This window comes from Asparagus officinalis, chromosome 2 (assembly GCF_001876935.1).
Source record: "Asparagus officinalis chromosome 2, Aspof.V1, whole genome shotgun sequence".
NCBI classification, from domain to species: domain Eukaryota; kingdom Viridiplantae; phylum Streptophyta; class Magnoliopsida; order Asparagales; family Asparagaceae; genus Asparagus; species Asparagus officinalis.
In genome coordinates, this window is record NC_033795.1 from 53,443,919 (window position 1) to 53,459,135 (window position 15,217).

The following is a 15,217-nucleotide window of genomic DNA, read 5'->3' on the forward strand; positions in this document are numbered from 1 at the left end:
CGCAAAACAGGATCTCATGATTCGTTCGATAAATAAGAAAAGTTGTAATTTTCATTTTCTTTTGATTTTATTGTAACCGGATCTTATAAAAAGACCGAATCTTTGTAATCGAAAAACTGTTAACAAAGTAATCAATGGAATCATCAACGAAGAAAACAATTTTTCCCGCGAACAATCTACAAGAGTACAATGGAATCAAAGAACACAATTTTTCCCGCGAACAATCTGGCGACCACAGTGGGAGCCACTAATCTCGCTGCCGAGATCGTTGCGTCGCAGCCACGGATCTCAATCCCGGTCGAGGAGGAGGTCGAGTACGATTTCAATCAACAAAAGTTTGAGGAGTATCTGTCATCCTCGTCCGGATCCACCTCCTCCCGCAAGTCCAAGAAGTTCTCCTCCAGGAGAAAAGTTTGATGGTACGAAGAAGTTGAGAATACCAACGAAGATCTCACCCCGATTGATGCCATGATTGCATCAGGTGAGGCTCCACCAACCTCCAACCAGGTTAAGCCTGTTCCCACCAATTCCTCCGTCACNCGTTTGGCCAAAGAACTCGTGAAGGCGATGGAATCCACGGATGGAATCCGCTATAACGCGGATCTGAAGAACAGGAGAGGCAAACAGCCTCAACAACCAATGAATGGCAGCTCCTCCAAGCCGCCAATGAATGAATGGATCCGTGTCACACGGAATCGTTCGACACTTGAGGAGCGCATTCGCAAGCGCCGCGCACTGTCAGCGCAAGCATAGGCTCAAGTCCAAGAAGCCCACAGAAGGCTACAGAAGGACGTGGCCAAAAAGCCACCACCAACCCGCCAAGTAAGGAAGCCGAAGTCTGAAGCGACGATTCAGGCTAAGGCACAATCATTGCAGCCTTCGAAGAAAGTTCAACCTCCGACGAACCAACCGAAATCGCCGGCAATTCCAATAGCTACTCCGGGAGATCCCGCAGAATCATCCCGAAGAAGGAAGTCCGTTTTGGAGCGCCTCGGTCCACTTCCCGATGACCGATACAAAACTCCAGTTCAAGAACGTTTGAGCCCGATGAAGAAGCCTCGAACGACTCAACATGCTGGGGTCGCCGTCACCTTCAACATGACAACGAGTTCAAGGCAGCTGCACGCACCACATTTCGCATTGAAGTCCGGGAGCTCGCTGAGAATTCACGCCCAAAAAGGCATGTTTCGAGGCGCGTGACTCTTGAAAGCCCAAAGAAGGCAGTTCGCCCTCTGAGGAAAACGTTGTCGTCTGAAGATGACAACGTTATACTTGAGAAGTCGTGCCAACACACGATAAGTTACTCTGACCTTCAAGCCGACGAGTTGTACTATCGTGATGGGAGTACGAGAAAAACCAGGAAAAGGAGTCCCCGAGGGCTAGAAACTCAATGTCCATGTTCCAAACTCATTCGGGCAGTATTGTCTGAGTACAACTGCATCAAGACGGTCCCCAAAAGAAATTCGGTTTTCGAAAGGCTCAATACCTAAACGCCAAGACCAAGGTCTAGGCGTTTCTGACAAAGAAGAAGGGTAGTCGAAGATGGAGAATTTCCGAGGGCCACCACTAATATGACCAGCAAAGGGACGTTGACATAGGATAATCCCGAGTTGATTCCGTAAGTACCCCGGTGGATGACTCGTCTGCAGTCCGGAGCCATCATACGAGGAACTTATGGTAGGGTTCGGACAAGATTACCATCAGAAGATGAAGAATCAGATTCCTACTCTGCTGTCGCATCAGACAATACAGTATCCAGCGAGGGACAGCCCCGCGAGTCACTGATAATAAGCGCGGAACAAGTAGCCAAGATGCTCGAAGAAGCCATGGCTAAACAACAAGAGAGCTTTAGGTTCGAAATGTAGATGGCCATGCAGAATATGAGATAAATGCATGACCAACAAATCCAAGCATTGACGAACCAGCAAGGCGAGCCGAGTCGTCGTAACCAGGTTAATCTGGAAGATGAGGACACAGGTGCGAATCAAACCCATAACGCCAATAATCCTCCCGTCAATGCAAGGGGTGGTAATGAGAATGCTAACGAAGACTCAGGTGAAAGCTTGAAGATTAAAAACCTCGAGAGCAAAATCAATACGTTGATTTCTGCTCAAGAGATGAAGAAGACGGGCATTCCTTGTCCATACCCACGAGAATGGGAATCAATCCCCTATCCGGCGAAGTTCAGTCTAATTAACTTCACGCCGTTTGATGGGAAGGGTTCACCCACTCAGCATTTGATTTACTTCAAATCCCACCTAGGGGTTATCTCTGGTAATGAGCCTCTGATGGTACGGTCCTTCGTTGGAACTCTTCGTGGAGCCGCCTTCGATTGGTATCGCCGCCTCAAGCCCGGAAGCGTGAATAGCTGGGATGACATGAAGACTAAATTTCTCACTAACTTCTTCGATGACAACACCGAGATATCCATCGGGTCGTTGCTTGACGAGAAAAAAAAAGACGGGGAATTGGTTGATACCTTCGTCAAAAGGTTCCGGAACAAGGCGATGAACTATCGGGACCCGATCACTGAGGAGTTCATTCTCTAGACTTAACACAACAACCTCGCATTGGACGTATTGGAAGCAATGGGGACAGCACCATCCAAAACATGGAAGGATTTGAAGGTCCGAGGAGAGAAAGCCGAACGCTTCCTCCGAATGAAGAAGCCAAGTAGAGCCAACCGACGGCGAATCTTCCGAACTCAAACTTCGCCTCCCGTGGGAAGGGAAAAACACCTGCAGCTACTGGTGGTGCTAATCAAACGTCACAACAGCAATCCCGAAGGTAGAAAAAGACTTCGGACCCAAAACTCCAAAAAGAGTATTCCTTCAAGGACGAAGACGTTACAGCCATCTTCGAATCCCTCCTTGAAAACAACAAGATCAAGCTACCACCTATCGTAAATCAGGAGGAAGTTAACAATACTACGGATCCGAAGTACTGCGCGTACCACATGAGGATCCTTCATCCTACCAAGGCGTGCTTTACTTTAAAGAACATCATCCAAACCTTGGTTGAAGCCGGTGTTATAATGCTAAGGTAAGCCAATTGAGAACGGCAACACTCCAAAGAGTATACGAGTATAAACTGCTTCTCAATCCTCCAACAGGTGCATGAGGTTAAACTGCTTCCTTACATACTCTAATAGGTATATGAGTCTAAACTGTTTTCTTTCTTTCACGGGAAGTTCCTGGAGAATACCATGCCTGATATTCTTAAGGATAACTCGGACACCCAACTGAGTACAATACCAGACACGGTTTTGCAAAGGAAGCTAGGGGTGGATGATTCATGTAACGGGAAGTTCCCAAAAGAAATCCATATAGTATATTCTTAGGGATAACCCGGTCACCACAGCAAGGTGATGAATAAGAAACTCCCACTCAAATTCTCACCACGTCTGTGCACTCAACACTCTCATTGTTAGAGTCTGGACATAATATTCAGAATTGGTCAAACTTTTCTACAGTTAGGACCAAAACCAAAACACCTCTCGATTCCCCCAATGAACGAGAGGTACACAAATCGAGCGATCAAACCTTCCTACAGTTAGGATCGTCTCAAACCTCCCAATTGGTCAAACCTTCTTATAGTTAGGACCACAGTCAAAATCCCATCTCGATTCCTCTAATGAACGAGAGGTTCACTCTCAAATCGAGTGATCAAACATTCCTACAGTTAGGGTCAAAACCATAATTCACTCTCGATAAACGAGAAATTTCACCTTTAGTTCGGTAATCAAACCTTCTGACAGTTAGGGTTATCTGAATCTTTCGATTCTCGGAGTAGAAATCCCACTCCTAGTTTCACCTCTTCGGATTCTGGGGGTGGAGATCCCACATCGAGTCTCCTTTCCAACTAGAGATAGAATATAAAATTCTACCTCTTCAGCTTTGGGAGATAGAATATAAAATTCTTCCTCTTCCGCGTCGGGTTCGCCTTCACCCTAAAAGAAGACCAGGAAATAGAATATAAAATTCTTCCTTTTCCGCACCAACCTTTTCCAAGAATTTGTCAGTCTAGGATTCATCCTAGGAAGTTTATCCCGAATCCTAAGCAGTGATAAGTCTACGCCTAACACGCGCTGCCGGTTTAGTCTTTCTCCGAAGAAGAAGACACCTGAGTTCGATTCTGGGGTATTCTATCCTGAAACCTAAGTAGGGATAAGTCTGCGCTTAACCCGCGCTACCGGTTAGTTCTTAACCGTTAAAAAGAACACCCGTCCACATATTCAACATTGTAGCAGGTTGTTATTAATAACATCAAAATCCATGCCTTACACGCGTGGGGAATTTCATCTTGAATCCTAAGGAAGGATATGCCGACGCCTAACACGCGTCGCCGGTTTAGTCTTTCTCCGTAGAAAAAGACACCAGAGTTCGATTCTAGGGTATTCTATCCCGAAGCCTAAGTAGGGATAAATCAGCGTCTAATACACGTTGTCGGGTAGCCTATTCCCGTAACAATGGCAAAGTCTACGTATTCGAAGTTGTAGCAGCGAGTCTAAGGGAATTCATTCCGTTAGCACAACGTCACATGCGGAACGGATTTAGACAATCTGCATGCTAGCCCGACTCAAACGGTAGTCGGTAAAGGCTAATCAAATCCGTTGAAGGCTGGGGGTTAGCCAAAAATCCTAAAGTCAACGCCTAACACGCGTTGCCGGGTAGCCTATTCCCGTAACAATGGCGATGTCTACGTATTCGAAGTTGTAGCATCAAGTCTAAAGGAGTTCATTCCTTTAGCACAACGTCACATGCGGAACAGACTTAAAACAATCCGCATGTAAGCCCGATTCAAATGGTAATCGGTAAAAGCATGTCAAATTCGTTGAGGGCTGAGGATTTGCCAAAAATCCTAAGTCAACGTCTGATACACGTTGCTGTTTAGTCTTTTTACAGGAGAAAGACGAAGTCTACGTATTCAATATCGTAGCACTAAAAGGGTTAACTCTTTTAGCATAACGTCATATGTGGAACGGACTTAAACAATCCGCATGCTAGCCAGACTCAAAAGGTAGTCGGTAAAGGCGCATCAAACCCGTTGGTGGCTGAGGGTTTGCCAAAAATCCTATATATGCGAAAGTCACTGACGCACCAGCCCCATTAGTTGGTTTTGTGACTTAGACATCCAACAAATTCTGGATAAGATCCATATGTGCAGATGAATCAGCTTTAATAGTTGGTCCTGTAGCCCAATATTTAGGACCACCATGCTCCAATACTTCAAGAGCTTAAACTGTGTATACTCCAACAAATGTCAAGCGATCTGAAACCCTAGGTCAACGCCGGTCAACGCGTAATCCTAGGTCAATGCCAGTCAATGTGTTGCGATCAAAAAGTTAACGTACGACGTTCGAAACCCTAGGGTCAACGCCGATCAACGCGTAATCCTAGGTTAACGCCAGGCAACGCGTTACGATCAAAAAGTCAACGTACGACGTTCAAAACCCTAAGGTCAATGCCTATCAACGCGTAACCCTAGGTTAACGCCAGTCAACGCGTTGTGAGCAAAAAGTCAACACGAGTCAATATATCATGACAGAGATAAATCAGTTCAAATGAGGCTAAACCAGTCTTGAACCAGGTTGAACCAGTTCTGAATCAGTTTGAACTAAAATTCAAATAGGAGCTGAACCGAGTGTCGAAACAACTTCAAAACGACCGACGGTCCAGTCCCTTATTTACTCACTCCTCTCCCCGATATTCAGAAGGGTCAGAAAATTTTTTGAGCCTAATTACTGCCTTTTTTGGCTCATTCTCAGACCAGTTCAGTTCATTCGGACACGAAAATTACTCCAATAAGGTATACGAGTATAAACTATTCCCTATTTTTGTTGAGAAGTTTCTAGAGAGTATTTTTCTAAAAATATTCTTAAGGATAACTCAACAACACTCCGACAGACGTATGAGTGTAAACTATCAATGTTTAGTTCTATGTTGAAACAACAAACACGAGCTAGAGATCAGAAAATCAGGAATTGACTTCAATTTAAAAATTCCGACAATGGTCAGACAATAAATGCAGCACCGGAACCCTTGCAGAAATTCGACAAAGCACCGAATAGTCTGAAGGATTGAAGGAATCAAGAATAGAAGCCATTCAAAAGTTCCGTCATATCGATTGAAGGTTGGGACAATCATATCCAAAGCATTCCAGACTCTTCTATAAAAGAGCGAGGCTGAAACACTTTGGAGGGGGTATCTGTAGGCGTATAAAACTACTTATAGGTCCCTTAACACAGCTCGGCATGGTGATTCAACAAACCAACGAACCATCGGGTGACGTATCTAAAACACGAGCGTTAGTCCACAACACCAAGGCCAAGTGACACGCGACGAAGCGGATTAACGAGGCTACGAGGATAACGAACCCACTCGCGTCCGGAATCAAGCTAACGGATCGGTGAGTCAACGAGTCATCCAATTGTGGAATGGATTCGAACTCGAACACCGAGGCAGATTTACTGCCAAATCAGGATCCGAACTGCCAAATCAGAATTCAGATCAACGATTAAGCTCGGATAAACCACAAAGCCGCGAAACCAGACAACGGAGGACACGGCGAACACCCGGGAAGAGCTCGGCCAAAACATCTGGCGACACAGGGGCACTAATCTCGTGCCGAAGATCAGTTGCGTCGGCAGCCACGGGATCTCATCCGTCGAGGAGGAGGTCGAGTACGTTTCAATCCAACAAAAGCTTGGAGTATCTGTCTCTCGTCCGGATGCACCTCCTCCCGCAGTCCAAGAGTTTCTCTCCAGGAGAAAAGTTTTATGGGTACGAGAAGCTGAGAATACCACACGACAGATTCACCCCGCATGATGCCATTGATGCAATCGGTGAGGCTCACAACCTCGCAACAGCGTTAAGCCTGTTCCCTACAATTCTCCATCACTCTTTCAAGATGGGCCGTCAGAGGCGACGCTCAACGTTTGGCCCAAAGAACTCGTGAAGGCGATGGAATCCACGCGCATGGAATCCTCTATAAACGCGATCTGTAAAAGAACAGAGATGGCAAAACAGCTCAACAACACATGGCGAATGGCAGCTCTCCAAGGCCGCCAATGAAATGAATGGAATCGTGTCATCACGAATCGTTCGCACACTTTGCAGCAGAGCCGCATTCGCAAGCGCCGCCGCACTGTCAGCGCAAGCATAGGGCCTCAAGTCCCAAGGAAGCACAGAAGGCTACAGAAAGGACGGTGGCCAAAAAGCCACACCACCGCCAAGTAAAGGAAGCCGAAGGCTGAAGCGACGATTCAGGCTAGCCCACACATCATTGCACCCTTCGAGAAAGTTCAACCCTCCGACGAACACCGATCGCCGGCAATTCCAATAGTCTGATCGGAATGATCCGCAGATCATCCCGAGAAGAGTCCGTTTTGGAGCCGCCTCGTTCACCTTCCGCTATGACCGATACAAACTTCCCAGCTTCCAAGAACGTCTTTGAGCCCGATAGATAAGCCTCGAACGACTCAACATGCTGGATCGCCGATCCCTTTCAACATGACACGAGTTTCAAGGCAGCTGCACGCACACATCTTCGATGAAGTCCGGGCAGCTCGCTGAGAATTCACGACCCAAAAGCATGTTTTCGAGACGCGTGTCTTGAAAGCCCAAAGAAAGGCGTTCGCTCTGAGTGAAAAGTATAGTCGCTCTTGAAGATGACAACGTATACTTGAGAAGGGTCGTGCGCAACACTACTGATAAGTTACTCTTGAACCTTCAGCCGACGAGTGTTTACTATCGTGATGGGAGTACCGAGAAAACCAAGGAAAAGGAGTCCCGAGGGCTAGAAACATCAATGTCCATGTTCCAATACTCATTTCGGCAGTTGTCTGAGTACACACTGCCATCAAGCGGTCCCAAAAGAAATTCGGTTTCGAAAGGCCTCAATACCTAAACGCCAAGACCAGGTCTGGCGTTTCTGACAAAGAAGAGGGTAGTCGAAGATGGAGAATTTTCGAGGGCACCCTATATGACCCAGCAAAGGACGTTGAATAGGATAACTCCGAGTTGCATTCGTAAGTACCCGGTGGAATGACTCGTCTGCAGTCCGGAGCCCATCATACGAGAACTTATGGTAGGTTCGGACAAGCCCTTAACCATCAGAAATTGAAGAATCAGATTCTACTCTGCTGTCGCATCAGACAAATCAGTATCCAGCGAGGGACAGCCGCGAGTCACTGATAATAGCGCGACACAAGTAGCCACAGATGCTCGAGAAGCCATGGCTAAAACAAGAGAGCATTTTAGGTTCGAAATGTAGTGGCCATGCAGAATATGAGATAAAATGTTGACAAAAAATCCAAGCATTGACGAACCAGGCAGGCGAGCCGGTTCGTAGTAACCAGGTTAATCTGGAAGTGGGCCAGTGGAATCAAAACCATAACGCCAATTATCCTCCGTCAATGCACAGGGGTGCGTAATGGAATGCTAACGAAGACTCAGGTGAAAGCTGAGATTAGAAAACCTCGAGAGCCAAAATCATAACGTTGATTTCTGCTCAAGAGATGAGCAAGACGGGCTTCCTTGTCCGCTACCAGAGAATGTTGAATCAATCTTCTTATCCGGCAACAGTTTCAGTCTAATCAATTCACGCATTTGATGGGAAGGGTTCACCCACTCAGCATTTGAATTTACTCAATCGCACCTGGGCGTTATCTCTCGTAATGTAGCTCTCATGGGTACGGTTCCTTCGTGTGGAACTTCTTCGTGAGCCGCCCTTCGATTGGTATCGCCGCCATCAAGCCGGCAAGCAGTGAATAGCTGGTGACATGAAGACTAAATTTCTCACTAACTTCTTCGATTGACAACACCGAGATATCCATCGGGTCGTTGCTTGACGAGAAAAAAATACGGGGGAATTGAGTGATTACTTCGCTCAAAAGGTTCCGGGACAGGCGATGAAACTACGCGCGGACCGATCACTGAAGGAGTTCTTCTCTAGACTTAACACAACAAACCTCGCATTGGAGTATTGGAAGCAATGGGACAGCCCATCCAAACATGGAAGGATTTGAAAAGGTCGACGGAGAGAAGCCGAACGCTTTCCTCCGATCATGAGAAGCACAAGTAGAGCCAACGACGGCGAATATTCCCGACTCAAACTTGCCTCCCGTGGGAAGGGAAAAACACCTGCAGCTACTGGTGGCTGCTAAATCAACCGTCACAACCAGCAATCCCGAAGGTAGAAAAAGACTTCGGACCCAAAACTCCAAAAAGGTTATTCCATCAGGACGAAGACGTACAGCCATCTTCGCTCTCCTTGAAAAACAACCAGTTTCAAGCTACCACCTTCGTAAATCAGCGAGGACGTTAAATACTACGGATCGAGTACTGCGCGTACCACATGAGGATCCTCTCATCGCTACCAAGGCGTGCTTTTACTTTAAAGACATCATACCAAACCTTTGCGTTGAGGTGTTATAATGGCTTAATTGTAGCCATTGTAGAACGGCAACACTCCAAGGTATACGGTATTAAATCTGCTTCTCAATCTCCAACAGGTGCATGAGGTTAAACTTGCTTCCTACATACTCTACATAGGTATATGAGTCTAAACTGTTCTTTCTTTCAGGGAATTCCTGAGAAATACATGCCTGATATTTCTTAAGATAACTCGGACACCCCAACTTGAGTACAATACCAGACACGCGTTTTGCAAAGGAAGCTAGGCGGTGGTGATTATGTAACGGGGAGTTCAAAGAAATCCATATAGTACTTTCTTAGGATAACCGGTCACTCACCCAGCAAGGTGAATGAATAGAACTCCCACTCAAACTTCTCACCACGTCTGTGCACTCAACACTCTCATTGTTAGACGTCTGGACATATATTCAGAATTGCGTTCAACTTTTCTACAGTAGGACCAAAACCAAAACACCTCTCGAGTTCCCCCAATGAACCGAGAGTTACACCAAAGTTCGAGAGATCAACCTCCTAACATTAGGATCGGTCTCAAACCTCCAATGGTTCAAACCTTACTTATAGTTAGCGACCACAGTCAAAATCCCATCTCGATTCCTCTAATGAACGACGAGGCTTCACTTCAAATGGTGATCAAACATTCTACAGTTCGGCGTCAAAACACCATAACTTCCTCTCGATAAGGAGAAATTTCACCTTTTAGTTCCGGTACAACTATTTCAGACAGTTTAGGTTATCTTGAATTCTTTCGTTCTCGGAGTAGAAATCCACTCCTAGTTGTCACCTCTTCGGATTCTGGGGGTTGGACGATCCCACATCGAGATCGTCCTTATCCAACTAGTAGATAGAATATAAACATTCTAACCTCTTCAGCTTTGGGAGATGCAGATATTAAAATCGTGTCCTCTTCCGCCGTCCGGGTTCGCCTTCACCCTAAAAGAAGACCAGGATAATGAATATACCAATTCTTCCTTTTCCGCCATCCAACCTTTCAGATTTGTCAGTCTAGGATTCCATCCTCAGGAAGATTTATTCCGAATTACCTAAGCAGTTGCTAAGTCTACGGCTAACACGCGCTGCCGGTTTAGTCTTTCGGCCGAGCCAGCTCAGATCTGGGCCCAGATCTGGGCCCAGATCTGCTTTCAGAGGCTATAAATAGAGGGGGCATGGCTCATTTTTGAGGGGTTGGAATTTTGGAACCGAAACTCTACCAAATTGAGAACTCACCCTCGGATTTTCAACTTAGAAGACTCGGACTCTCAGACCTAGTTCTTGGTGATCATCCACACCAAATAAGGCAGGAGTTCGAGAGAGATCAGATCTGAGATCTACACAGTTTTCCTACAGATCAAAGCTTGGCCTTTGATCCCGAGAAGAGTCTGGATTTTGCTTGGTCGATTTCGATAACTAGGGCTATTATTTCCTTAGCAAAATAGTACCCCCGGTTGTTATTTCCTTCGTGAAATAGCACCCGTCATACCGTATAGATCCGACCGGATCAAGATCGCGTGGTGGTCCACGGATTAACCCCGGCACAGGCAAAGAACCCACAAAAGCGAGAGACTGCAAAACAAGATCTCGTGATTCGTTCGATAAATAAGGAAAGTTGTAATTTTCATTTTCTTTTGATTTTATTTTAACCGGATCTTATAAAAAGACCAGATCTTTGTAACCAAAAAACTGTTAACAAAGTAATCAATTGAATCATCAACGAAGAAAACAATTTTTCCCGCGAACAGTGACAACTCTAGTCCTTTAGTAAAGGGATCAGCTATGTTATCCTTGGACCTAACAAAGTCCACAACAATCACCCCTTCACCATCAAACTTATTCACAGTCTTTATCCGTACTTTGATATGACCTTGAGTTTTGTGGTTATATTTTGAACTTTTAATTCTTGCAATTATGGTCATATTGTCACAATGCCCAGAGATTGCAGGAATAGACTTGCTGATCGTGGGCAATTCGAACATAAGTCTCTTAAGCTATTCAGCTTCTAAACCAGTAGTGTCTAAAGCGTAAAGTTCTACCTCAAATATAGACCGAGACAAAATGGTCTATTTGATAGATCTCCATGTGACAGCGTCCCCACCCAAGGTAAATACATAACATGTACAACCATTGATACCTGAACACATAGCAATCTAGCTAGCATCAATGTATCCCTCTATGACAGGAGGGACTGTATCCCTCCATAACAGGAGGGAATCTACTGTAATATAGCGCAAGGGAAACAATTCCCTTCAAATATTGAAGTATCCTATCCAATGTGTCGTCCTAGGGTTCACACAAGGTTACAGTCCCAGATGAAATTCGGATTGTCAAACCTACCAAGCACCAACCACCATTCTACGACATGTTTCACCATCATAATTACTATCTCTCTAGTGGAAACAATAAATAGGTGAAGGTACAGACAGGCAAAAATAGCAATAGGCAACACTGGATATACACAGAAGAAGTATAAGAAATATTAATAATGAGCCCAACTGAAATAAAATAGAAATATCTCTGAGTATAAACTGCATCTCAAATACAATGAGTCAAATAAACAAAGTCTCACAAAAGTTTTCAACTCTAAACTAAAATACTAATCTAGAGTCTAAAAATAATCAACTATATGTGGAGTTCTGCAATAACTACAAAGTATAATAAGTAGCTAATTGGATAACTAAGAAGTCCCATCAACCTGCGACTCTCCGTGCGCCAGACTCGCTGCCTGAAAGAGGGGAAACAAAGTGCGTCAAAGCGCTAGCGAGATCATCACTACCTCTCCCTAGGGGAAGGGGTAGGAATATATAAGAAAATAGAGTCTGTATTTACATATATCAAATCATTCATATAGCTCTCTATGAAAAACAAATAGTCAAGGAAACATACTCAAATCTCCAACATAAAGAATAAATACATCATCTCGAATTACATCTGAGTAGCCTGCTCTAATATAAGACGATGTCAACCAAACCAAAACGAATATAACTATCGTTCATAATGGGCGTGCCGAAATCTCAAAGGAAATACCCTACTCGCGGGTAATCTATCACGCAAGTAAAACTTATAACTGATCAAATATCTATGTGTGCATCATCTTGTGCTATAGCGATACTCTTGCAATGCTCTTACTCAATCGTTCTGCGGCAATAGGATTTATTATCTCCCTATTCCGGATACATGTAATAACGATACTATTGTAATACTCTTACTCAATCGTTCTGCGATAATAGGTTTTATCTTCCTATTTCCGGATACATGAAAAATTAAATACTAGTCATGTGTATTTATAAATTTTAACTTGTGACAAAAGTGTGTTAATTTAACACAAACCAAGCCTAAGTGCACATATCTCGGTGTGCGAGTCCACATATGAAGTTCACCATCATCCCAGGTGTATAACAAGTTTTAACATTGTAGTTAACCATCACAAGATCAAGAGAAACGCTCGACAAACCAAAATAAAACCAAAACCATACACAGGCCAATATACAAACTAAAACCAAAACCAAAACCGAAATAAAACTAAAACAAAAACCGTGGTGGTCGACCGTGATGGGCTCCAGAGACTACCCAGGTCTCTGCCCTGCATGCGGTCGACCGTGGCGGTCAACCGTGAGCCCAAAATCCAGTTTTTTTCTAGATTTTTATGTGTGTCGTGTTCACATCGTGTTTTTATGATTCAAACATGGTAAAAACTTCATAAATCCTACATACAAACATGTTACAACAGATAGAAATATCTGGAAATAAAATCAACATATATAACCATGATTTTATGCATTACATTTATATTTAAAGCCCTAAAACATGCATAAAAGCTCAAAATGAAGAATCAAACCCCTTTCTTTAGATTAACAACGTTTTAAAATCATCTTCAGGTCTTAAATACATTTGTAAAATTCGTTCTCAACCTTTTTAGCATGAAAAGACCTAATCTTTATACATATAATACAAACGAGTTATCTTCTAATCATAATCTAGTCATTTAGGCTCTATAAAACATGTTTAAATCTCTTTAAAAACATTTTGAAAACTGGGAGGGGGATTAGCAGAGATGATACTCACCTGAGATTATCGTAAAACGTTTTAGAAGTAAGGTTGAAAGAGATCTCCACTCCAAAAGCCAAAAACCAAGAAAAAATCCATCTCGAAAGCCTCCAATCTTCTCCAAGAAATCAAACTAGGGTTTGGGGGGTTTGGTGGCTGTTAGGGTTCTTAGAAAAATGTGAAAAAACTCATATATATATTAGGGAAAATGAATATGGGTTTAGAAATCCGAAACCAACTCAAAACAGGAGAAAAAATTCTCTACAGGTTTTGCGGTCGACCGTGGTGGTCGACCAGCTGCGGTCAACCGTGGTGGTCGACCGGACTGGGCATTTCCAGTTTTTCATGAGTTTGATCATTATGCATGTTTTGACTCTTTTCTCTCTCATGTATGAACTCGTTCATACTCAAAACACATGGTATTATACTCATATACTATTAAATAATATTTATCATACTAAATACCCATATATCATAATTAATCTAATATTAATATATCATTCAAAAATTATCGGGGTTTTACATTCGGCTAAAAAATTTCATCTTCGAAATTCAGCAGTCGCATCACAAAGCTCAATAACTAGGAAAAACACATTAAGAAGGTGTATTTCATACATAGAAAACCTTCTGCACCCATCTCATAGTATTAGCACAATGATATTTAAAGTTAACAACTTAGAATGCAAACATTCTCACCTAAATCCCTAACTAAACGAAATTGATACATTAAGCGAAATAATCTGAACAAGGAAACCCTCATGTATATACCATATGTTTCAAATGATTAAGGATCAGATGACAATATCCCCATTCTAGTGTTAAAGGTAAATATAAATGTGTCTAAACAACATAGATAATGACAATTATCAAAGCATTAACATCATACCTGTCCTAACAAGTGCGGGTAGTCGTGATGAACATCCTCCTCACGCTCCCAAGAAATCTCTTCGGCTCCTTGCCGGTTCCACTAAACTTTCACTAATGGAATGACTTTAATTCTAAGCCTTTTATTCTCTCTAGCAAGTATGCACACCAGAATCTCTACGGTAGTCAAGTCATCCTGAATCTCAATCTCTAGTGAGTTAATCACTCTCTGCTACTCATCATCTCGCAAATGCTTCTTAAGCATCGAAACATGAAAAACATCGTGTACACTCGACATCGATGCTGGCAGGTCTAACCTGTAAGAAACAACTCCAATGCGCTCGATGATCTTGAAAGGACCAACATATCTTAGGGCAAGCATCCCCATCTACCGAAACGCTAAACGCCCTTCATCGGTGATACTTTCAATATAACTAAGTCTCCAACCTGAAACTCTAAAGGTTGTCTCCGCTGATCTACATAGCTCTTTTGCCAACTCTAGGCTGCAAGAATGCGCTCTCAAATTAATGCTACTTTTTTTGTGGTCTTTCTAACTAACTCCGGACCAATCAATAGACTATCCTCTAGCTCTGCCTAACATATGGGTGATCTGCAAGGTCTTCCGTACAAAGCTTCATACGGTGCCATCCTGATGGTAGCTTGATAACTGTTATTATATGCAAATTCAATCAGTAGAATTTGATCCTCCCAGCTACCCTAAAAATTCATAATACACGCTCTCAGCATGTCCTCTAAGATCTGATTCACCCTCTCAGTCTGACCATCTGTCTGGGGGTGAAAAACACTACTAAATGACAACTGACTGCCAAAAGCATCCTGAAAACTCCTCCAAAAATGAGATGCAAAGACTGAGCCCC